General features: G+C 46.5%; 1 protein-coding gene across 3 annotated transcripts in view; it reads right to left on the reverse strand.

Annotated features, from left to right (window-relative positions):
• The window catches only part of THRB (thyroid hormone receptor beta), a 347,062-nt gene extending 328,110 nt beyond the window's left edge, over positions 1 to 18,952 (reverse strand). For all 3 annotated transcript variants that reach the window (XM_040433128.1, XM_040433127.1, XM_040433126.1), the window contains exon 1: positions 18,833 to 18,952. The gene's annotated coding sequence lies outside the window, so the exon portion shown is untranslated. The remainder of the gene's footprint in view (positions 1 to 18,832) is intronic.
• Positions 18,953 to 26,685: the final 7,733 nt, after the last annotated feature.

Genomic DNA, 26,685 nt, shown 5'->3' on the forward strand with positions numbered 1-26,685 from the left:
GTAAGACAATCCCTTTAAACATATCCCATTATATACTACATCCTACTGCACTGTATTATTGAAGAGGCTATAGTTATACCGCAATATGTGGGAAACCATAGCATCCATGACAAAGAAACGCAGCACTGCAATTGCTTTATAATCACCAATGCATATATTACGTTAAATATTAAAATAAGATCCCGGCACACAAACGTTCTGCATTATATACTAGAGGTTACATGACAAGCTGGTGGCTAGTGTCGGCTTGGCATCCACATTTTGCTGTGTTACAACCACTAATGCCAAATATTTTCTTACAATTACGCAAGTTATTAAGACTAATATGGTATCTTATTTGTATTTGTCACAATATGGTTTATCATTCGGGTCATCATCCTGTGCCATGTACGGTTAGAAAGTTTTTTTTATTTCCACATATTCTGCTTAATAAGGTTGGCAAAAATGCATGCCATGAGTTCTACCAAAATGGCAAACTAGCGTAAGACCTACACAACAGCAGCTTGCGCTCGGCCTCTCTCCTTGGGAACATGTAAACCAATCTGCTCCTGAAGCATACAGTACATTTGTAGACAGAAGCTATAAAAGTGTTAATTATGATATATGTGCCGTTACAATCTCAAATTTCCATCCAGCCGTTGCCAGCACTAACAAATGCGCAGACACATACCATGGAGCCCTGGTATATTCCATCTGCATGTTATGCTATCCTGGCTTAAGAAATACACGTAGCAGTGCAAAGAAAATGAATGGGGTTTGCCAGGACCTTCAGAAGGATATAGCTGGATCATTGGATCCGTATCGGAAGATTTGATGATTTGCCCAATATCAGAAAAAAAAACATTACTAATTCCCTGGACTGGCACTGTCACAGGTTGGCAACTCCATGCATTATAAGCAATATACTTCAGTACACAGAACACTTGTACAATCCTAATGGAATGGATTAGAAAATGAAGTGAAGAAGAAATGAAAAAAAAAAAAAAAAAAAAATGAGAAAAACCGTATATACTGGCAATTCTTCCGTATATGGATTATTGTGTACTAATTTTTTACTGGTTTCCAGGACTTTGCTATTGATGACCTTTCTTTAGGACAGGTCAACAGTATCAGATTAGTGGGGTCCGACACCAGGAGCCGTAGCCAACATAAGACCTCACAATGAAGTAGAGGATCCAGCATCGCCAGATCTGTGTGATCCGGCAGGCTGCTCTGTGCCTGAACCGGCAGGCTGCTCTGTGCCTGAACCGGCAGGCTGCTCTGTGCCTGAACCGGCAGGCTGCTCTGTGCCTGAACCGGCAGGCTGCTCTGTGCCTGAACCGGCAGGCTGCTCTGTGCCTGAACAGCCTGCCAGATCTCCAAATGGAAATGTGAGCAAGGCCTATGTAACACAGTGTACAGAGCTGGAAGCATGCAGAACGGGTGCGGAGCTGCAGTACCCTGGCACAACCACTACACAGTGTACAGAGCTGGAAGCATGCAGAATGGGTGAGGAGCTGCAGTACCCTGGCACAACCACTACACAGTGTACAGAGCTGTGTGCTTCCAGCTCTCTACACTGGGTTAGTTCCAGTGGCCATGCCTCCCACTAGCAGCTGATCGGTAGGGCTGCCGGGTGTCGGACCTCCACCAATCTGACACTGATGAGCTATCAGATAGGTTATCAATAGCACAGTCATAGTAAAAACCTTTAGTGGATGGTTACTCTCTCCTGACATGTCTGTTTTAGTAAAATATAAACAAAACAGCCCTTGCCCTGCGCTGATGCTACCTGGGTGAAGAAGGGGATATGTCGGGGTTCAGCTCTGAACGCAGACTAACCCTTTAATACAAGGGGCTTGTATTCTGAAAACGGCCGTGGGATGGTCATTTTTCACTTTTGTGCAAATGTACCCTATGGGTGCTGACACACATTCAGGTTTTTTGATGCAGTTTTTGAAACCAAAAATGTCTGATATGAAACCTTGATAACATCTTAAAATTGTTGTCTCACTTCAAGCAAATAGCATTTATGAAGGCACTTACTAATGTATTGGGATTGCCCATATTGCCTCCATTGCTGGCTTGATTAATTTTTCCATTGCATTATACACTGTTCATTTCCAGGGCTTATGGGATGGGAGCTACTGCGCATGTATGGCTGGGTGGACTCCCACCGTCCCGACCACCAGAGAGGCTGGCGCTTTTTCCTATAGTGTGCAAGCAAGGCCACCGCTGATGGACTGTAGGGGGTGGGGGGGTCGTAACCATGGAAACGAGCAGTGCATAATGTGATGAAAAATTTATCCAGCCGGCAAAGGAGACAATATGGATAATCACAATACATTAGTATTAACTTTTTGTTTAAAGAGATAGTGACACCCGCGCTAAGGTCAGTGTCGTCCTCCCTCTCCCTGTCGGGGGCCGCTACTGGGTATCTCAGAGGAGTCCGCTGCTCTGACTCACTAGCAATGTACACAACAAGGAAGAAACTTCCAATCAGAGTTAGATGCCCGCGCTGGTGAGAGAACTAACTGAGAAATGTAACCCTCAATAGAGCATGTAATATGCTTTATCTTCAAATAAAGTGGAGTCTCTTTTACCTGTCCGCCAATCACGGTGTCGCTCCGGCCGGCAGCAGACGTTCGTGCGAGGGAGCTTGCAGATCCGATCCGGTATCCGATCTGCAAGCTCCCTCGCACGAGCGTCTGCTGCCAGCCGGAGCGACGTCGTGCTGGGAGGTTGAGCAAGAACTTTCAAAAGCCACTCAGCTGGATACTAAAGGCACGAAGACACTAACACTATTCCCCCCATTGGCGGACAGGTAAAAGAGACTCCACTCTATTTGAAGGTAAAGCATATTACATGCTCTATTGAGGGTTCAATTTCTCAGTTAGTTCTCTTACCAGCGCGGGCATCTCACTCTGGTCTTTCTGATCGGAAGTTTCTTCCTCATTAGTATTAACTTTATCTACATGATAAATGCCATTTGCTGAAGTGAGACAACACTTTTAAGATGTTCTAAAGGTTTCAGATATTTTTGGGATCAGATATTTTTGGCTTCATAGGGTACATTGAAACACAAGTGAAAAATGGCCATCACATGGCTGTTTTCAGAACCACTGCAGTCTATGGCGCTATTCACATGGGTGGTTTTTTAACAGCCAGTGCATAGCGGGCGTCAAAAAAAAAAAAAAAAAGGACATGTTTCCTATTTTTGGCCATTTTCATGGGCCAGTTTTTAACGGCCAGTTAGACAGAAGTGCACCCATCTAACAGCAGTTAAAAACAAGCAGATGAGCGGCACAGGAAGCAGGGAACTAAAAAAAAATACATCACCATTTGTGTCCCTAGTAGTTATAGTCACCCCCAGTACAGATATTAGCCTACTTAGTACCCTCAGTATCTATATTAGCACCCAAGCTGTGCCCCCAGTATATATAGTGCCAACAAATAAAATAGGAAGAGGAACACTCACTCCACACTGGAGGCAGCAGGACCTGAGGTCACATGATCACGCTGGGAGCATCAGATCCTGCTGCCTTCAGTGTGTTTCTGCAAGTGCCATAGGTGAGGGGTTTTTTTTGTTTATTTTTTATTTGTTGGCGCTATATATCAACTGCCACAATGAAGAAACCATGCTGGAAGTAAAAACACAGGAAGCACAAAAAACTTGTACAGTGTAAAGTTACAGAACCCATGGCACACCACTAGTCTTTGCGTTCTAACTCGTGTACATTACATTGGTAACGCTCCACAAGTCTGAGAAACAGGGTAACGGCTCTTTCACATCTGCATTATTTATTTCCGGAGCAGAAGAACGAAAATAAAAGGACATGCCACATTCAGCACATACCTGACAGTAACTGAGTCTAACAGCTCTCATTGACTATGGTGGGGTCAGTTAGGTTTCTGTTCGGGAGAACCCTTATTTTAGTGGGCAAAAAAAATTTATCTTGGAAGACTTGGAAGTGCTGCAGTTTCTCTTTATTTTTATGCGTGCACCACTTTCTATATGGACTTACACCGGATTTGGTAAGGCGTTGTGCTGCTGTTCTGTTGGTTTCTCTGGTTTTCACTTAAAACATATTCTTATTTACCCAACATACAATACACACAATGTGCTAAACCGGAAGTACAACGCTTTTTGTTTGCTGCTCTTCTTCCTTAAGCAGAATATTATACAATGTCATAAATCCTTGAACTGGAAAAATACAGACCTAAATATTTTTGTCAGATACTTAAAAAGAACACTGCCTGGACACATTTCATAAGTTTGAATCCCTGCCAAGTGGGAGGGGTAAACGCCTACATAAAATATGCAACGTGCAACATACAACATGATACAAGTGAAACTAGGTACAGTAAGGGCGCGTTCAGGTCCCATTGTCTCCAGAGAAGTAAGAGTCGGGCTTTTAGAAGGATAGTCCTCTACAACTAAGACTCCCTCCGCTCTTCATCCTTCTAAAATATCCTCTTGTGTATTAGTTTGGATATACAGCAGTCTTATACAGTACGTAACTACACATTATTGGGTATTTGGTAGCTTGTTTTACTATACAGTATACTTTTAGGCTGGTAGACTATAGCTAAACCATGGATAATTTAGATAATAATACGGTTTCTAAGGACTGCTTGAATTGATAACCATTGTACGTAGGCTACCAAATGTGCAACCTTTATTAGAACAGTTACAAAGACGCTATTTTTTTCTCCTGGCACATTGTAATCTCCCTACTATCCTTTCTAGAGGCCCAGTCTCATTCATTGATGAATGAGCAAGTGGTCCTCATTTCTGAGCAGCAGACCATCCTGTGTAAGCAGGCCTCTGCCGCCAATGAATGTGTATGGGGACGAGCGATCCTTCTTCTCCATACAGAACAGATGATTGCAGCATTTAATAGTTCTCATCTCCACTAATGATTAAGCAATTATTGTGAGTGTTCAGATCATCCTGGTAATTGTCTGTGCATCAGCCTTTGTAAAGGGGCCTCCCTTCACCTACGCATGGAGACTGCACCAGTGACTGCTTGATCGGAACCGCACTAAAATCTGCTCCAGTTCTAACCGAATAAGTCTGGTTTCTACATAACCTGAGCTCATTTTGTAGAATTAGTCCAGAAAAGAGAGAGGCAAGTCTCCTGTTGTACAGGTACACTGTGTTGTGAGAGGTTGTCGTTGTATGGCAGGTGGCCTCAAAGAATTTATTTGACCAAAAGGTGCACTAGGAGCTTCACATGATAGTATATTAAATATAACCGTAATATTAATTCAAAATGATATAAAAGCACGTCTGCAGTATGCATTTTTAGGTTTATTTGCTTGTTCATTGCAAGGTCAGCAGATTTCCTCTTGCCCAGTTATTTTACTTCACTACACGAGCCAATAATCTCCCTGAGAACAGTCGTTCCTGACAATACACCCATGTAAACGTGCTGCCCATCACCCGATGAATGAGCGAAACATTCGTTCATCGGGTGATCCTCTCGTCCATGCAGACACCACCGATCATAGTTCCTGCTTCTCAGAAACCATGATTCTGCATGATAGTGATCTTCCGTCCTCATACAGTGAAGGAGATCGCTGCATGTAAATGTGCGGTCTCCTTCACTGAACGAACAGCCGACTGCCGGGAAGGAACGCTTCCTTCCCGACAATCAGCTGCAGAATTGTCCAGTCTAAATCCACCATAACTCTGTCATTGGCATCTTCCTTCCCATTACAATTGGTCGGACAGCAAAACTCCTTTTTGCATGCACAGAAACCTAAATGGCACATAGAATGGACCATCTTATTTCCACCTGCACACTCTTTAGGCAATGCAATGCTTGTTCCTAATAATGTGTAAGTACCATGATCAGCCGAAGAATGACCAGACGCTCATTGGGTGATCACATCTTTAATGTACCGCCTAAAATTCTTGATCGTTGGCAGTAGGGATGAGCAGCAGGGGCTATATTCAAATTCGCAATATTTCACGAATATTCTGTAGAATATTCTTCATATATTCGAGAATTTGAGATTATTTTATTGAATGCGAAAAATTGGCAATGTAAAAATCGAAATTGTAACGCGAAATACAGGCATGGGTCACTTTGGCTACATTTTTCAAGCTGGTATAGGTTTCCTGAGACTAGAGAAAATGGTTGGCACGGCCGAACATTACAATGGCTTTATGTGCAGATAGAGTGAAGTGCTCCAATATATTCGCGATTGCGCTAATCGGCAGTGATTAGAATATTTTATCGCACTACGTGCAACTTCACATTTTAGCAGGTCTGACTACAGATTACTGATTGGTGCACTAAGTATTGTTGTGAACTTGACGTTGCTTCCTTCTCATTGGCCCACAAGCAAGAAGCAGAGAGGAATCATGTGTTCAGATGGAAAAAAATGCTGAATATTCGATATAACAAGTACATAGCACTATATTCTAAATATTCACTATTCGAATATTTGTGCTCAACACTAGTTGGTAGCACATCGCCCTGTGCAAACAAGGGATGCTCTGCCAACAAACAAGAGAACAATCATAGTAGTGCCCATACATCTCCAATCATTACTCCAAGTGAATGCAGCTAAAAAGCGGGTGAGGATAAGAAGTAAATGTTCATAGTTCGTTCCCGATCATTGCCCTATAAAAGGGCCCTGTACCATGGTCTGCAGGCTATTATCAGAGCGGAGCGAGCGCCGGACAGCAGCTGTCAATATCACATCGCTGCTCTTCCTGCTCCAACTCTGCTAAAGCCTCAAATACTATAGATTTTACCAAGGAGCCGGCGGAAGGGACAGGTCAAAGGCTGGGTTCAGACCTGAGCGTATTTGATATGCGCGTTTAACGCGCGTTTTTGTCGCGCATTTTTGTGCGCGTTTTTGTCCATAGTCAACGCGCGTATTACGCGCGTTTGTTTGATTGACAGCAGTGTCCTATGGCCGCAAATGCGCAACAAAACGCCCCAAAGAAGCTCAAGAACTTTTTTGAGCGTAGGGCGTTTTTCAGCGCGTTCAAACGTGCTGTAAAACGCTCAAGTGAGAACCAGGGCCATAGGGAAGCATTGGTTTTCATGTGTTGAGCGTTTTACAGCACGTTTGAACGCGCTGTAAAACGCTCAAGTGTGAACCCAGCCAAACACCCCCAGAGATTCCAGTCACAGACTAAAATACTAAGCTGTAATAGGAAAAAATAATCCAGCTCACCTAACTGGTCTGCATGTAATCCCGGCTCCAGAGGCCCTGGGGAAGTGTTCCCGTAGCAGGCAGAAAATAGTAAAGGAAGGGTCCCGGAGACAAATAAAATCCTCTTTCAGCTCTTCTTTATTAGTTATGGACATCGACAGACATAACCATCAGGTGCACGGCAAGGTTGACGCGTTTCGGGTGAGTACCCTTAGTCGTAACCAACGGACCCTTCCTTTACTATTTTCTAAAATACTAAGCTGTTTGCTTTAAAAACCCTTCCAGACCCATGTATGCCAGCCATGCCTTAGAAGATCAGCGCTGATACAGGCAGGGGCAGCAATATTCCAGCTTGTACGGCCAGAGGGAAATCTGTACTCCTGCACATTAATGCTGATGACACACAGCGGTGGACTTGTCTTCTGCTCTCCAAAATTCATTGAAGGTCTATCGGCTGTTTTTGCTGCATTGTCCTCTCAGGAACTATAATTCACTTTCTCTAAAACTAGGCTTCTTCTGTTTCCTCATTCTTCTTAAACACCTAATCCAGATGTGTTCATTTCTGTGAGCAACACTAGCATCCTTTCTAAACCCCAGGCATCATGTCTGAAAGTTCTACTTGATTTCAAAACCATCCTTTATTACATTCAGCTCACTGAGAAATCCTGTCAACTTCACCTAAAGAATATATCCCACATTTGTCCTCGCCTCACTATTGACACTAATCTTGGCCACAGTCATTTCTTGTATAATGATCTTGATATAAATAATAATAATCTTCATAAAAATGCCTTGGCTCTGCTACTAAACTAAATAAATTTCTACAATGCTGCACCTTCGGCCAAACCCACAAATTTCAATAGGACGGCCAACCATCTAATGCGTATGGGGGCCTCCTGACTCTCCTTCGACAACAAATGTCAGGGTAGATAAGGACTGAAATCCAACTGGCCATTCCTTTTGTTCAGGGAGATAAGCTTCCGTCAGAGGTGCCCAGCAGCAGCCTATTCCCCTCTAGTCGGGTCAAGCATGTACGTGTAGGAGGGGGTCAGAACGAGATACCTTGTTCGAGTGATAGACTCCTAAAATGTGTGGCCAGCTTAGGTTTCTTCTCTTTTCTCTACAGTGCCTTGAAACAGTATTCATAATCCTTGACCTTTTCCACATTTCTTTATGTTACACCCAAAAACTTAAATGTATTTTAGGCTTCTTTCACACTGGCGTTAGGCTTGTCCGGCAGGCTGTACCGGATCCGTACTAATGCTTGCACAAGTGTGATGCCGGAAGTCTGGCCCGGGCCCATTCACTATAATGGGGACAGGGGCAGGAGATGCGGCGGCAGCACGGCAAACATGCCGAGAGCCAGCCAGACAAATACTGCAGCACCCTCAGATGTTTGATGACACCTTCCAAAAAGGAACACTAATCTGAATAAGCAAAAGAAACAATCTGACTCACATATAACCAAGAGGTCCGGGCTTAGCGGGCCGACTTCCTTCGCAGATTGGGTCTGCAACCAGACATGATTGCGAGGAAACAAATACAGTTACATCATCATGTACTGTAGATACATACAGATTTTCAAAGTGTCATAAAAATGACAGTATATATTGTGGCAATTAGCTCTGTAACCGTGGGCAAAATGGGATCAAATGAAGTCAGAGACAAGGACATAGAAGTCCATTTCAAACAGGGCTTTGTCTGGTTTTTATTTTGCTGCACACAATAAACCTCCAGCCTTCACATTCAGGACCAAAAACTCAACCACTGCTAACTAAACACATGAGCTTCCCTGACGATACAAGTGGCTTTCTACCAGACACGCCAACAAAATGACATTAACATGTGTTACCTCACACACCAGGAGTAAATGTCCACTTTGAGGCTAGAAATGTCAGTAACAGTCTCTCCAGACAGGTTCTGTCTCATCAGACGGCTCTCTTTCTCTCGAGCACACCTTGCACATTAATAAGGCCCCTTTCACTCGGGCGAGTATTCTGCGCGGATGCGATGCGTGAGGTGAACGCATTGCACCAGCACTGAATACCGACCCATTCATTTCTATGGGGCTGTTCAGATGAGCGGTGATTTTCACGCAACGCAGGCCCCATAGAAGTTAATGGGGTTGCGTGAAAATCGCAAGCATCCGCAAGCAAGTGCAGATGCGGTGCGATTTTCACGCACGGTTGCTAGGAGACGATAGGGATGGAGACCCGATCATTATTATTTCCCCTTATAACATTGTTATAAAGGGAAAATAATAGCATTCTGAATACAGAATGCATAGTAAACTAGCGCTGGAGGGGTTAAAAAAAAAAAAAAAAAAAAAATTAACTCACCTTAATCCACTTGACCGTGGAGCCCGGCTTCTCCTTCTGTCTCCTTTCTTTAGGACCTGGGTAAAGGACCTGTGGTGACGTCACTCCGGTCATCACATGATCCATCACATGATCTTTTACCATGGTGATGAATCATGTGATGGATCATATGATGACCGGAGTGACGTCACCACAGGTCCTTTACCCAGGTCCTGAAGAAAGGAGACAGAAGGAGAAGCCGGGCTCCGCGGTCAAGTGGATTAAGGTGAGTTAAATTATTTTTATTTATTTTTTAACCCCTCCAGCGCTAGTTTACTATGCATTCTGTATTCAGAATGCTATTATTTTCCCTTATAACCATGTTATAAGGGAAAATAATACAATCTACAGAACACCGATCCCAAGCCCGAACTTCTGTGAAGAAGTTCGGGTTTGGGTACCAAACATGCGCGATTTTTCTCACGCGAGCGCAAAACGCATTACAATGTTTTGCACTCGCGCGGAAAAATCGCGGGTGTTCCCGTAACGCACCCGCACATTTTCCCGCAACGCCTGTGTGAAAGAGGCCTAATAGTCCAGTAATGAGCTGGACTGTGTTACAAAGAGTACTTGTACTGGTCAGGAAGGGAATGATAGACCCTACTACCAACCTGCTTATCATTCCATAAAAACCCAGGCCCGAAACAGAACTTACCATATCCATTAGCAAACTACTCTTTGCTAGGAACAGTCGGCTTTCCAGGATTCATTATATCTCATCCAGCTTTCCCTGGAGGAGATACATACTTTCTGGATCCCCAATCATGTTTTCTGTCACCATCTCACCATACACACACATATATATATATATATATATATATATATATATATATATATATATATATCTCTCAATAACGTCTGTCCTCAGATGACTCACTATGGCTTGTTCTTTTCTTTCTAACAGGTTATTTGGCATTATAAAGCGACATTGTGTAAGCTGTCATACTGTATATAGGGAGTGTACGGTTTTCTGATGAAATACAAAGACTAGCAAATGAATGAGAAACTGTGTGAGCGCCATAAATGATCGCAGAGTTTTAAAAGGTAATATATGTGATAAACTCAGTGGCCCTGCAAAACCCTTGCACTGATTTAAAGGGGTTGTCAAAGTTAAATGAATACGTCCCCAGCGAAAGTAAATATGATAAAATGACAAAGTCATACTGCCCGTTTTTCTCCCTGCAGCTTCCAGCTTCATGCTCCGATCCTGCAGCTCTGATGTCATTTTCCTGGCTGCATCGGTGACGTTCCAGGCACAGCCGGTCACCGTGCAGCCAGTCACTGACTTCAGCAGTATACAGCCACTGAGATGGTGTGCATGGAACGTCACCACTGCGGCCAGGACCAGGGCATGACACAGTGGTCAGTGTGACTAATTTAGGGCCATTCTGCAAATTATAAAACATGTCCTACTCTTGTCCATTTGCTTTCAAGAACTGAGCAAAGTGTGGGCTGCACGTGGCCGGAATTTGTATTATTAGGATCTCCGGTTTGCGGACCATACGGTCATGTGCATGAGACCCTAAAAGTAATGTTTCCTAACGGGACTAAAAAGTGAGTATTAATAGCAGGAGTTTTAATATTTTTAAACAAGAATATTTGCAAAAGTTGGTTTTTATTTTACATACACTGGAGCGATAAAAACATGTTGGACATAACTAGGGGGGCATCCAGCCTTTCTGCTGCCTGAGGTGAAAATTGAAATGACGCCTGCCCCCCATGCCAAATTCTCAACCTAACCCCTTCCCTTTAGCCTTACTGTTAAAGGGGTTGTCCGGCTTCAGAGCTGAACCCGGACATACCCTTATTTTCCCCCAGGCAGCCCCCCTGAGGCTAGCATCGGAGCATCTCATGCTCCGATGCGCTCCCTTGCCCTGCGCTAAATCGCGCAGGGCACGGGTTCTTTTGCTTTCAATAACACACTGCCGGGCGGAAACTTCAGTTTGTTCGGTGACGTCACTGGCTCTGATGGGCGGGCTTTAGGGTTGCCCTAACCGCTTTACAGGCTAGGGCAGCTCTAAATCCCGCCCATCAGTGCCGGTGACGTCACCGGGGTTCCTGGCAGCCCCATGGAGAGCCCCGTTCGTCACCGGATCTCCAAAAAATGCCTTTGCCCTGCGTGATTTAGCGCAGGGCAAAGGAGAGCATTGGAGCATGAACTGCTCCAATGCTCAAGTCAGGGGGGCTGCCGGGGTGAAAATGGAGGGATGTCCGGGTTCAGCTCTGAACCAAGACCACCCCTTTAAAAAGGCATGCTTGGAAAACATTACATATAGTGCTACAAAACATTCTGGTTAATATGGCGAGACGGTTGAATATGCAGACATGAACGCTTTCACAACTAAAGCACTCAATGCCCAAGGCCTTTCCGCTGCCCCCCACTTGTCCCTACCTGGTGCTGCCTGAGGCAATCGCCTCACCTCGCCTCATCGGTGGTGCACCCCTGGAAACAACCTTTAAGAAATGTTAACACAGTTTGGCACTACTGTTCCGTATACTGTATTAGAATTAATTGCTGACTAGAGTTACTGCCGAACACAGACGCCGTTTCCCTTAAGTAATAATTACCAGGCTGTCATTAATCAAACACAAGAAATGATGTATGTTAATGATGTAATGAGAACCATTAACCCTCATCAGCTGCAAGGCAATATCTCGTATAAAGCAGCTGAAGTTTATAGGAGCCATCCGTACTGGTTCCAGTATCATCTTCTGCAGATTCACACACCTCCCTCATTGTTCACTAGGTTAAGGGAGGTTTTTCCTGAGGTGGAGTTTTTCCTGCCATTTTTTCTTTTTAAATGTTGGCCTTAGGTGTTTGACTTAAAGTGGAGTTTTTACTCAGTTCTGGTCTTTGGGTCAGCGGCATGTTACTTCTTAGAAGCGCACTGTTACTGGATTCTCTCTTCTTTTCCGTCCTGCATAACGGAAACCAGACGGATCCGTTCTGCTTGCCCACAGACTTGTATCATGAAGGATCAAAACGGAATGCCTCTTAACGGCTTCCCTTTTGATTTTCGTCTTACGAATTCCATTATTTTCCGTTACAACCATGCTATAACAGAAAGCAATAACGGAATTCATAACGGTGAGCTGCCCTTACTAAGTCGTGAGCTGCTGTTTTTGTGGATCACAATTTGTTTTGGTCCTTTAGGCCAGACACAGATGACTGAGTTCAATGCCCGAAACACGTCCCATGTCCATATGTGCCTGCATTGCTGAGAAAAATGAAGTTTTGACATATGCAAATGAGCCTCTAGGAGCAATGGGGGCGTTGCAGTTACACCTCGAGGCTCAGCTCTCTCTGCAAAAAAACATCATTTTTCTCAGCAATGCGGGCACATATGAGCATGGGACCAACATAGATGCCTCCAGCTGCCAAGCGCACATGTAACAGGTCAGCCGGTGTCATAGGTACAAATCTGCTGACAGATGTCCTTTAATATTTGGAAACGGTCACGCTTATGCACAGCTTTCTACCCTGCAATCTATGGGAGTTATGGAAAAAAGTGAGCTAGTGTGAAGACCTCCACATCTGGCCTCCCCCTGTGTGCGGTCGCCTTCGCCACATTCAGTGGCAGAACAGGACTGGTATCAGGCACTCGGTCTGTCCCTTACACTCTATCTATATTATTCTGGAGGCAAGGAAAGTCCTGTAAAGGGGCCGTTTCATCTCAGACAATGGGGGCAAATCACTAGGATATGCCCCCATTGTCTTATAGGTGCGGGTGCCAGCAGTGGACAAGAACGGAGTCCCAAAAGTGTTGGCGGATGCACTGCACATGCGCAGCCGCTCAACATTCATTTTCTATGGGGCCGCCGACAATAGCCGAGTGCTGGCTCAGCTATTTCCGTCAGGCCCATAGAAGTGAATGGGAGCGGGGGCCAGTCATGCGCGGTGCGCTCCCATTCACTTCTGTGGGGAGAGACCTTGCTGGTGGCCAGAGTCCTCCAGCCACCACTTTGCGGGGTTGGACCCGCAACTATAAGACAATGGGGGCATATCCTAGTGATATGCTCCATTGTCTGAGATGAGACAACCCCTTTAATTCAACTATAACCTACTGCCAGGGTCTATTGTTTCTGTCCAGTATATCATGGCATGATCATTGTTGTATACGGCATCTGAAAGGTGGCAATAGCATAAAGAATAGTCATCGGGCTCCTTCCCTGAAAATGAGATTTCTGAGATTGTCAAATTATGAAGGATTCAAGAACATTCAAAAGTCAGTACTATGCAATATTTCTAAATTTGATGTAACGACTGCATTTTTTTTTTACATTTTTCACAAATACAATGTTTTCTAGTATTACAGATGACACTTTCTAAATGGAGCAGAAAGACAAACAGTCCGGTGTCAGGACAGAAAGAACTGCACCTATTGTTGTACTGTGCACAATGCAGGGGAAGGGCATCATGGCCACAGACTGGCATCAAGAACGTTCCAGTCGGCCAGGAATTGTGCGGAAAGAGAAAGAATGGACCAGCCGCTCAACCACCAAAAGGAAAATCACAAAACGTGCTGCTTTTGTTCATTTAAGATGCTCTGTGCTGCTGTGACGTCCTGAAATCAGAACAGGAAATGTCTTAAGAATCTCTATCATGCAGCCTCAGGCCTAAGGCCTCCAGTGGTCTTTTCCCACACAGAAGATACATACAACATTTATCATATTTTTTCATCAAGCATTGCCGCCCTAGACAATCTGCTGGAAGAGTGAATATATCACGTGGACCGCGCAGGATTAAAGCTGGGTGAACCCCCGGACCTTCTTATGTGTATCCTCCCAACAACTGATATTAGGGGACATTGGGTTTAAACTGCCTGACCCTTTTGTTCTATGAGAAATAAGCTGCTGCCAGAGGTGCCTTCTCCCCTCTCCCTGTTAAAGGGGCTCTCTCACTTCAGAAAGTGGCATTTATCATGCAGAGGAAGTTACTACAAGGCACTTACTAATGTATTGTGATTATCCATATTGCTTCCTTTGCTGGCTGGTTCATTTTTTTAATCACATTATACACTGCTCGCTTCCATGGTTGCGACCGCCCTGCAATCCATCAGTGGTGGTCGTGCCTCGGCCTCTCTGGTGGCCAGTACCGCACATAGCCTAGTACTGTTTCCTACAGTGTGCAAGCACGACCACCACTGATGGATCGCAGGGTGGTCGTAACCATAGAAATGAGCAGTGTATAATGTGATGGAAAAATTAATCAAACAGCAAAGGAGGTAATATGGACAATCACAATACATTAGTAAGGGCCTTGTAGTAACTTTCTCTATATGATAAATGCCACTTGCTGAAGTAAGACAAACCCTCTAAGTCAGTCAGGAGACACTTTCCCTTGGAAATGGAGTCTCAGACACTGCGTCACTGTTAAAAATAAATTACTTTTCTTTTGGCAGCAATTAAACAGCAATGAAATGAGCAACAGAAGCGATCACATGAGAAGGGAAATTCTCCAGCCTGCTGTTCAGGAACATAGCGACAGTGCCGGCTAATCCTACCGAGACCGCTGACCTGAAGAGCCTGCTGTAGACAAGGCCCAATGGAAGAGAGCGGGGAACCACAGCCACCGGAGTGGAAGCCCGAGGAGCGCAGGCCTGACGAGGGAGCAGATCCTGCAGTCTGTGAACTTCACAGTTGGCACAATGCCCATGAAGGGAGGGAGCGGGAGGGTGGACAGAACTGGGTTAGTTTACACAAAAATGTCTGCAATAAAAGACTGGCTGGCACGCTCTGCCATCCGACCTGTCTCCCTGCAATGTCTTCATCAAGAATGCAGGAATCTGCTCCGCCGGGAGAACAGGCTGTATCCTTCCGAAAAGCTAAAAGGGAAAAAAAAAAAAAAAAAAAACCCTCTCTCTTTCAGTTAATCCAAACATAATCCTTTCTGGCATCAGTGAACTGTTCACCCCTTCAGGACCAGCAGGGGACCCGGCTCGGGGTACCTAGAAAGCGATGCCTATGACAGCTGACCATGGCCGAGCTACTCTGCAGCATGCTGACTGTCTCTACCTCTGACCTCGCGACTCCTCCGCTGACATCATCTCAATAGCACCCAGGCTTCTAACTTGGCACCAAGGATGGCAGCACCTCACCCAAATGACCAGACTTTTACTAAGAGGGCATACAATGGCAAGGCCAACTTTCTGATCCACGCAATGTAGAAAGTAGATGAAAACCGTCGTGGGTATATATATATATATATATATATATATATGACACGACCATAGAGGTCAGCATACATAATATACTGTGTATACTGCCCACGTATATAGCACTCACACATACCACCGCGGTGTACACAGAGTCTCATCTCCCCCATGAGGAACCTATCAGAGTATTTTTGGCAATTTAAGACACACTGACCCCCATGTATCTCTGCAAGACAATAATGAGCACTGACCCCGGCAACGAACCCTAAATTATCAGCCCCTCATATAAGTGTCCTGGCTCTATCCATATACACATCATATATAAGTAATGGCGTCATATAATATTCAGAGAGAAGAGATGACAATAAAACATGTATGACACGTATGAGAAGTGGATGGAACATGTATGACGCATATAAGAAGTAGATGGAACACGTATGACACATATAGGAAGTAGATGGAACACGTATGACACATATAGGAAGTAGATGGAACACGTATGACACATATAGGAAGTAGATGGAACAAATGACACATATAGGAAGTAGATGGAACACGTATGACACATATAAGAAGTAGATGGAACAAATAAAACATAAGAAGTGGATGGAACACGTATGACACATAAGAAGGAGATGGAACAAATGACACATATAAGAAGCAGATGGAACACGTATGACACATATAAGAAGTAGATGGAACACGTATGACACACATAAGAAGTAGATGGAACATGTATGACACATATAGGAAGTAGATGGAACACGTATGACACATATAGGAAGTAATTGGAACAAATGCAACATATAAGAAGCAGATGGAACACGTATGACACATATAGGAAGTAGATGGAACAAATGAAACATATAAGAAGCAGATGGAACACGTATGACACATAAGAAGCAGATGGAACACGTATGACACATATAAGAAGTAGATGGAACACGTATGACACATAAGAAGTAGATGGAACACGTATGACACATAAGAAGCAGATGGAACACGTATGACACATAAGAAGCAGATGGAACACGTATGACACATATAGGAAGTAGATGGAACAAATGAAACATATAAGAAGCAGATGGAACACGTATGACACATAAGAAGCAGATGGAACACGTATGACACATATAAGAAGTAGATGGAACACGTATGACACATATAAGAAGTAGATGGAACACGTATGACACATAAGAAGCAGATGGAACACGTATGACACATATAGGAAGTAGATGGAACAAATGAAACATATAAGAAGAAGATGGAACACGTATGACACATATAGTAAGTAGATGGAACACGTATGACACATATAAGAAGTAGATGGAACACGTATGACACATATAAGAAGTAGATGGAACACGTATGACACATAAGAAGTAGATGGAACAAATGAAACATATAAGAAGTAGATGGAACACGTATGACACATATAGGAAGTAGATGGAACACGTATGACACATATAGGAAGTAGATGGAACACGTATGACACATATAGGAAGTAGATGGAACACGTATGACACATATAGGAAGTAGTTGGAACGAATGCAACATATAAGAAGCAGATGGAACACGTATGACACATAGGAAGTAGATGGAACAAATGAAACATATAAGAAGCAGATGGAACACGTATGACACATATAGTAAGTAGATGGAACACGTATGACACATAAGAAGTAGATGGAACAAATGAAACATATAAGAAGTAGATGGAACACGTATGACACATAAGAAGTAGATGGAACAAATGAAACATATAAGAAGTAGATGGAACACGTATGACACATATAGGAAGTAGATGGAACACGTATGACACATATAGTAAGTAGATGGAACACGTATGACACATAAGAAGTAGATGGAACAAATGAAACATATAAGAAGTAGATGGAACACGTATGACACATAAGAAGTAGATGGAACAAATGAAACATATAAGAAGTAGATGGAACACGTATGACACATATAGGAAGTAGATGGAACACGTATGACACATAAGAAGTAGATGAACAAATGAAACATATAAGAAGCAGATGGAACACGTATGACACATATAGGAAGTAGATGGAACAGGTATGACACATATAGGAAGTAGTTGGAACAAATGCAACATATAAGAAGCAGATGGAACACGTATGACACATATAGGAAGTAGATGGAACTAATGAAACATATAAGAAGCAGATGGAACACGTATGACACATATAGGAAGTAGAGGGAACACGTATGACACATATAGGAAGTAGATGGAACAATGACACATATAAGAAGTAGATGGAACAAATGACACATATAAGTAGATGGAACACGTATGACACATATAAGAAGTAGATGGAACACGTATGACACATATAAGAAGTAGATGGAACACGTATGACACATATAAGAAGTAGATGGAACACGTATGACACATATAAGTAGATGGAACATGTATGACACATATAAGAAGTGAATGGAACATGTATGACACATATAAGAAGTAGATGGAACACGTATGACACATATAAGAAGTAGATGGAACACGTATGACATATAAGAAGTAGATGGAACACGTATGACACATATAAGAAGTAGATGGAACACGTATGACACATATAAGAAGTAGATGGAACACGTATGACACATATAAGAAGTAGATGGAACACGTATGACACATAAGTAGATGGAACACGTATGACACATATAAGTAGATGGAACATGTATGACACATATAAGAAGTGAATGGAACAAATGACACATATAAGAAGTGAATGGAACAAATGACACATATAAGAAGTAGATGGAACATGTATGACACATATAAGAAGTAGATGGAACACGTATGACACATATAAGAAGTAGATGGAACACGTATGACACATATAAGAAGTAGATGGAACACGTATGACACACATGAGAACTGAATGGAACATGTCAGCTGTCAGTAACACGCCAACTGCTGCCTGCGGCTTCTCCTCCGCGCACATTACCATGGCAGTCACATGACACACCGCCCGCATTAACCACCTCAGCACATACATGTTTCCAGCGGCACAGACATAATGCAACTTTGACATGTGGAGAAGCAGGCAGAGCGCACATTGCACAGCCCGCAGAGCAGCGCCTGTCCCGGCCGGAGGACACGGAGCTGCACGGCGGGTCAGAAGGGAAGGCTCTCACCTGACAGTCAGAGGCACCGGCAGCGCAGGCGGCACAGGGAGGACAGCTCCACAGCTGATTCTGCAGCAGGGCGCCGAGCTCGTCCTCAGATGACCCTGCCTGGGGAGGACGAACAAGGAGAGGGAGGGCGGGAGTGTGAGGAGGAGGAGGAGGAGGGCGGCAGCCTCTGCTTCCCATCAGCGCAGACATAGCTCGTACGTACACAGGGAGGCAGCTCCGCTCTGCTACATGCTCTACAAGTGGGGGCGCTGACATAGGCTGTCACGTGAGCAATGTCAGCTGGGAAATATGGAGACTGTCCGTCCAAAACACCCATAGGAGTGTGTGGGTGACAGAACAGGGACCCCTGAACCCGCACTGTGCCAGCAGTCTCCTAAGACAGATGCCCATTCTACACATGAAGTAACAGAACATGTAACCTAACATGTGTAAGGTTCCCTTTACAGATTTATATCCGCATATAGCACGTCAATCGAAGGGTATGACCACAGAGCATAGCCGTAACAGGGCCACATTGCGGCTGAGTATAAGGCCTCTTTCACATGACAGGTTTTTTTTTTTCCGTTTACCGGCCGTATGCATTCCGTTTCCGTATTTCCGTTTTTCCATTCCGTTGAAAGCTAGAACATGTCCTATTATTGCCCGCAAATCACGTTCCGTGGCTCCATTCAAGTCAATGGGTCAGCAAAAAAAACGGAACACACACGGAAATGCGTCCGTATGTCTTCCGTATCCGGGCTGTTTTTGCAGAACCATCTATTGAAAATTTTATCCCCAGCCCATTTTTTTCTATGTAGTTACTGTATACTGTATATGCCATACGGAAAAACGGAACGGAAAAGCAGAACAGAAACGGAAACAAAAAATGGAACAACGGATCCGTGAAAAACGGACCGCAAAACACTGAAAAAGCCATATGGTCGTGTGAAAGAGGTCTAATACGGCTGTACACGTTGTGGCTGAGTATCATACGGCTGTACACGTTGTGGCTGAGTATAATACGGCTGTACACATTGCGGGTGAGTATAATATAGCTGTACACGTTGTGGCCGAGTATAATACGTCTGTACACGTTGCGGCTGAGTATAATACGGCTGTACACGTTGTAGCTGAGTATCATACGGCTGTACACGTTGTGGCCGAGTATAATACGGCTGTACACGTGGCTGAGTATAATACGGCTGTACACGTTGTAGCTGAGTATCATACGGCTGTACACGTTGTGGCCGAGTATAATACGGCTGTACACGTGGCTGAGTATAATACGGCTGTACACGTTGTAGCTGAGTTTCATACGGCTGTACACGTTGCGACTGAGTATCATACAGCTGTACTCGTTGCGGCTGAGTATCATACGGCTGTACACGTGGCTGAGTATCATACGGCTGTACTCGTTGTGGCCGAGTATCATACTGCTGTAGATGTTCGGCTGTACACGTTGCGGCTGAGTATCATACGGCTGTACACGTTGTGTCTAAGTATCATACGGCTGTACATGTTGCGGCTGAGTATCATACGGCTGTACACGTTGCGGCTGAGTATTATACGGCTGTACTCGTGGCTGAGTATCATACTGCTGTAGATGTTCGGCTGTACACGTGGCGGCTGAGTATCATATGGCTGTACATGTTGCGGCTGAGTATCATACGGCTGTACATGTTGCAGCTGAGTATCATACGGCTGTACACGTTGCGGCTGAGTATCATACGGCTGTACATGTTGCGGCTTAGTATCATACGGCTGTACATGTTGCAGCTGAGTATTATACGGCTGTACACGTTGCGGCTGAGTATCATACTGCTGCAGATGTTCGGCTGTACATGTTGCAGCTGAGTTTTATACGGCTGTACATGTTGCAGCCGAGTATCATACGGCTGTACACGTTGCGGCTGAGTATCATACGGCTGTACATGTTGCAGCTGAGTATTATACGGCTGTACACGTTGCGGCTGAGTATCATACTGCTGTAGATGTTCGGCTGTACATGTTGCAGCTGAGTTTTATACGGCTGTACATGTTGCAGCCGAGTATCATACGGCTGTACACGTTGCGGCTGAGTATCATACGGCTGTACATGTTGCGGCTTAGTATCATACGGCTGTACATGTTGCAGCTGAGTATTATACGGCTGTACACGTTGCGGCTGAGTATCATACTGCTGTAGATGTTCGGCTGTACATGTTGCAGCTGAGTATTATATGGCTGTACATGTTGCAGTGGGCTCTAGTCAAAGAGATGTGTAGCGGGTGAACGCGCCGTTGCTGCTACTTAGAGCAGCGTCTCAGGAGCGAGATTTTCAGGGCAAGCCGAGATGTCGCCCGGTCAATCAAGCGGCGAGGGAGCATCCTCAGCTTCGGTGACACCCCGTCACAGGTGCAGAACCCTGCTTGATGAGACAAATCGATTCAGTCATCTCTAGTTATCCCACAAGACATATTCTACATTTTCCAAAGCACTACCTGGATATGAATACATTTTAATTGCAAGTTATTACAAATTTTGTATAGCCCCACCTGCTGTTTGATCTTTTTCTCATCTCTTTGTCCACCTCACTAAGGTGGGCGCACATGCTCAGTTCCTTCTTTCAGCTGCCATGAGCTGTATCCTCTGTTAAAAGCTGTGACAGTTACAGGACACGCTCCCTGAGCTGCCAGCCTGAAATAAATCGAGCACAGTAAGGCCTCATGCACACGACCGTTGTTTTGGTCCGCATCCAAGACGCAGTTTTTCCGGCTGGACGCATTCACTTCAGTGGGGCCGCAAAAGATGCAGTACTTGGGAATAACCATCCCCCCGGTCCTCTCCCGCCTATACCAGCTAAATCACATTTCTTTACTGGAAGTGATTAAGTTATGGCCGGACTGAGGGCGTAGCCTTAGGGGAGGGCATCATGACGGGGGTTTGGTTTAGGGAGACCCCAAGTTAGGAGGTTAGGTGGAGTTTAGAGGGGATCGGAGGAGGAATTGGAAAAGTAGGGGATTGGGTGGTTTGAGTGTAGGGGTGTGGTTAATGGGTTAAATAGGGAAGCTGAAGGAAGTTCGGGGGCCATTTTGTAGAATCCTAGAAAGAGCTGGTACCTGTAAAGTGGAGCTGGAGACCATCATGGAAAAACTGGAGGAGACCAGCTGCGGAGGTCTGCGGCGCCGACTGGATCCAGGCGCAAATGCAGCAGATGCTCCAGGGGGCGGCTGAGGCTCCGGCTGGGCCTCAGTCAGTGTCAAACCGGCCGCGGCGGGCCAGGCCGCCGGCGAGCTACAGCCCGCCAGCTTCTCAGTCGGCTCAGCCCCCTGCTAAGGCTCAGCGCCGCAAACGGAGCCCCTCAAGGGACCCTCCACGCCGGGGGTCGGCGGGGAAAGCTTCCTCCGTTACTCCCCGGCGTGGGAGGAATCCGACCAGTAGGCGGAGCCTGCGAGGTGGCCGGGCTCGGTCACCTCGTTCTTCAATGACAGACGGCGAGGGAGAGGGACCAGATGCGGGGGTCTCCAGCCCGGGTTGGAGGCTGTCACCCCCCAGCGTGTGCAGGACGTCAGGAGGAATGGGGCTGCTGCAGTTGAGATGGCGTCCGGTGGCAGGCCCCTGGCTTCGGTGGTCACAGTCCCAGGAAAAGAATGCTCCGCCCACTTTCCTGCAGCCCGGGAAGATGGACGTCCTAACATCTCTAGCCTGGGCCTGGCTAGGGGACTGGAGGAAGAAGCGGCGTCGCGGAGGGATGATCATCAGGAGTCCGGATCTACGGCTGGTGGGGACACAGCACCCAGGCAGCCAGGTGAGGCCTCTTGGGGAACGTTAGCGCAGTTTGTTGGGGGGTCCCCAGTAGATGTAAGCAGGGGTTTGGGGCAATTGTTAGGGGGGCTGGCAGGTTTGCTTGCGGGATGGGGTATGGGGGGGCATCTCCGTTACCAGCGTGGGGGGTGTCCGGTCCCTCTGGGGGAGCGAGTGCGGTTGTGGGGGCCGGTTCGGTTGTGGGGTCTGCGGTGGCGTCGGTGCAGATGCAGGCGGGGGGCGTGGTTGAGGATGAGGCGGTTCGGTTGGACGATAGGGCAAGAGGGGAGGTATATGTTTGCTTTGAGGGCCCATTGGGGGCACATTTGAAACAGGAGGTGAGGGAAAAGATTTGGAGGGGAGAGTACGTTGAGATTTTTTCTTTCCTTCCTTTAGACAAATTTAACTTGGATAGGGCGAGACGGGATGAGGGTAAGAAGGAGGAGGAGGAGAAGCGAAGATACCGCCTAATACCGCGGACGTTTGCAAACTGGCTGCAGGCGTTCGCGATATTAGTGAGCGTGATTGGGGAGAAGGCGCCGGAGTGCTGTTCGGCGTTGTTTTGTTATTTGCATGCTGTTGGTGAGGCGTACAGGGTGTATGGGGGGATAGCGTGGCTGCGGTACGACGAACAGTTCCGGCAGCGGAAGGCGGTGCGGCCCGAAATTAAGTGGGACCACAAGGATATAGCTTTGTGGTTGAAGGTTACCGCGCCGGTGAGACAGGGCCAGTCCTTTCGGGGGGAGGCAGGAGGCGGTGGGCAGTCCAATGTTGCGACAGCTTCAGCAAAGGGGCTTTGTTTCGCATTTAATGACGGAACATGTAAATTCGGAGCGAAGTGTAAATTTAAACACGAGTGCTTGGTGTGCAGAGGTTCACACGGTGCGGCACGGTGCTTTAGGGGTAACAGACAGAGGGGGGGGGGATTTCAATAGCAAAGGGGGAGATGCCGATACGTCTGGGAAGGATGGGCCCGTTCCTAGACAGATATCCGGATAGGGAGGCGGCAGTTTTATTGCGGGAGGGTTTTTCGGTCTGATTTCGGATCCCGTTTGTTCATGGTGAAGCGGTTTTGGTTAGAAAAAATCTGAGGTCAGCGTTGGAGCATCCGGAGGTGGTGGCGGAGAAACTTAGCAAGGAGGTCAGTCTAGGCAGGATGGCGTGCCCCTTTTCAGCCCCACCATTGCCGAATTTGCGGGTGTCACCGTTGGGGGTGGTTCCGAAGAAGGAGATGAATACGTTTCGGCTTATTCATCATCTGTCTTTTCCAAAGGGCTCGTCGGTCAATGACGGTATAGACCCCGCCTTGTGTTCGGTGGTTTATACCTCATTCGATGCGGCAGTGCAGTGGGTTAAGAAGTTTGGGAGGGGGGCGCTATTAGCAAAGACTGACATCGAGGCTGCGTTTAGGTTGCTGCCGGTTCACCCAGAGTGTTTACACTTGTTGGGGTGTTTTTTTGGGGGGGGGAGTTTTTTGTGGATAGGGGTTTGCCTATGGGCTGTTCCCTGTCCTGCGCGTATTTTGAGGCATTTAGCTAATTTTTGGAATGGGCGGTGGCGGATTCGTCGGGTTGTCAGTCTATTATTCATTACCTGGACGATTTCCTATGTATTGGTCCGTCGGGTTCTAGGGTGTGCGCCTTGTTGTTGCATACCTTAGAGTCGTTGTTTGGGGTTTTCGGTGTACCGTTGGACACGGAGAAGACTGTTGGGCCGGTCACGGAGTTGAGTTTTTTAGGGATAGTGATTGACACGGATAGGATGGAATGTAGGTTGCCCTTAGATAAGCTAGGGGACTTAAAGGGGGAAGTTGCGAGGGCGTGTCGTTTGAAGAAACTGCAGTTGCGGGAGTTTCAGTCGCTGCTCGGTAAGCTCAATTTTGCGTGCCGGATTCTGCCTATGGGGAGGGTGTTCTGTAGGAGGTTGGCTATGGCGACGGCGGGGGTGGTCTCACCACATCACTATGTGCGTTTAGGGAAGGAGCTGAGAGCGGACTTGAGAGTGTGGGGTTCCTTTTTGGAATGTTATAACGGTCGCTCTCTATTTCAGGGTGATGTGGTGAATTCGTTTGATTTTGAGTTATTTTCAGATGCAGCAGGGAGCGAGGGTTTTGGGGTCTATTGCCGGGGGCAGTGGTGTGCGGGGCGGTGGCCGGACAGCTGGGTGGAAAGAGGTTGGGTGAAGAACGTGGCTTTGTTGGAACTGTTTCCCATTGTGGCGGCGGTGGTGTTGTGGGGGGATGTGTTCCGGGATAGAAAGGTACGGTTTCACTGTGATAACTTGGGGGTGGTGCAGGCGATAAATGGGTTGTCAGCTTCGTCAGAGTTGGTGGTGCGGTTGTTGCAACGGTTGGTGTTGGAGTGTCTGTTGATCAATGCGTGGGTGGTGGCGGTTCATGTGCCTGGAGTGGATAATGGCATAGCTGACGCTCTTTCTCGTTCACAGTGGGACCATTTCCAGCAGTTGGCTCCAGGCGCGGAAGAGTTTGGGAGGGAATGCCCGAGCTGTCTTTGGGAGGTACTGGAAGAACGGTAGCAAGTCTCATTCAGGCATCGCTGGCGCCTAGGACGTGGGAGTTGTATCTGAAATTGTGGCGGTACTGGGAGGATTGGTGCAGTAAGTTGGGAGTTGGGGAGGGGGAGCTAGAGGTCCGGATGCTGTTGTTTGTGGGTCACTGTAGAGAGGAAGGTTGGTCCGTGGCAAAGATGAATAGTTGCATGGCCGGATTGGCGTTCGGGTTCAAATGTAGACAACAGCCGGATGTGACTAAGTCATTCTTGGTAATGCGGGCGTTGAAGGGGTGGCGCAGGGCGGGTACGGGGGGAGATAACAGGAGACCTGTGTCCTTCGGGTTATTGTTGAGACTGGGGGAGCAGCTGGGAGTGGTGTGTAGTTCCGCCTCAGAGGTCCGGTTGTTCCGTTTGGCTTTTTCATTGGCGTTTTTTGGGGCGTTACGGGTAGGGGAGTTGGTTAGTCCGTCGGTGAGTAAGGCTGGGGGGTTACAGAGGGCGGATGTGGAGCTATTTCAGGACAGGCTAGAGTTCGTTATTCGTCGGTCTAAGACGGACGCTGAAGGACGGGGGCGGAGAGTAGTTCTGTTTGGTGTCCCGGATTGCGCCATGTGCCTGGTGCTGAGTTTACGTGACTACTGGGGAGGCAGGAGGAGCGGGATGTTGCCGTTGTTAGTACATGGGGATGATTCCTTTTTATCGCGTTTTCAGTTTGTAGCGTTTTTTTCTAAATGTCTGGTTCGGCTGGGTTTGGGGCCTGACGGTACTCGAGTCATTCTTTTGGAATTGGGGCGGCAACGGAAGCAGCGAGGTGGGGGTTGGGAGACGAGATTATAAAAAGGATTGGGCGGTGGGAATCTATGCGGTTTAGATCGTACATTCGATTGCACAGTTTATAGGGGAGCGGCCGGGGGTGGGGGGGGAAGGGTAGGAAGTCGGTGTATACGCAATGTCATTACTGTTTGTTTTTGGGTTTGTTGTTTTTCGTTGTAGATGCAGTCCCGGCCCTAGTTTGGATCCTCGGACATTCTTATGTCTTTTGGGGGGCTGTCCGGGCAGCGGTTCGGCCGGATGGTCAGCAGCTGGGCTTATCGAGGTCCATGGCGGTGGTGAGGTGGCTAGGGCGGAGAGGTATGGTTTGGGCGGGGGTGTTGCCGGAGATTCACAGGTTTGTGAGGCAGGATAGGGCACCCGAGGTGTTGGTTCTGCATGTGGGCGGTAATGACCTGGTGGCGCGGCCGTTCCACGAGTTGCTGCAGGGTATTAAATTTGATTTGCTGCGGATATGGGCTTTGTTCCCGCGGATGGTGACGGTCTGGTCGGATATAGTTCCTCAGATGGTTTGGAGGGATGCACGGTCAGTGGTGGGGGTGAACAGGGCCCGTATTAAGGTTAATAGGGCAATGGGCAGGTTCATGGCCAGGAATAGGGCGGTGGCAGTGGGCATATGGAACTTGAGAAGGGTGTAGGGGGGTTTTGGCGAGCGGATGGTGTGCATTTAAATGCGGTTGGCCTGGACATGTGGAGCTTGGCAATCCAGGAGGGGATTGAAGTAGCCTTACGTTTGTGGAGGGACGCGCA

This window comes from Bufo bufo, chromosome 5, assembly GCF_905171765.1.
Source record: "Bufo bufo chromosome 5, aBufBuf1.1, whole genome shotgun sequence".
NCBI lineage: Eukaryota > Metazoa > Chordata > Amphibia > Anura > Bufonidae > Bufo > Bufo bufo.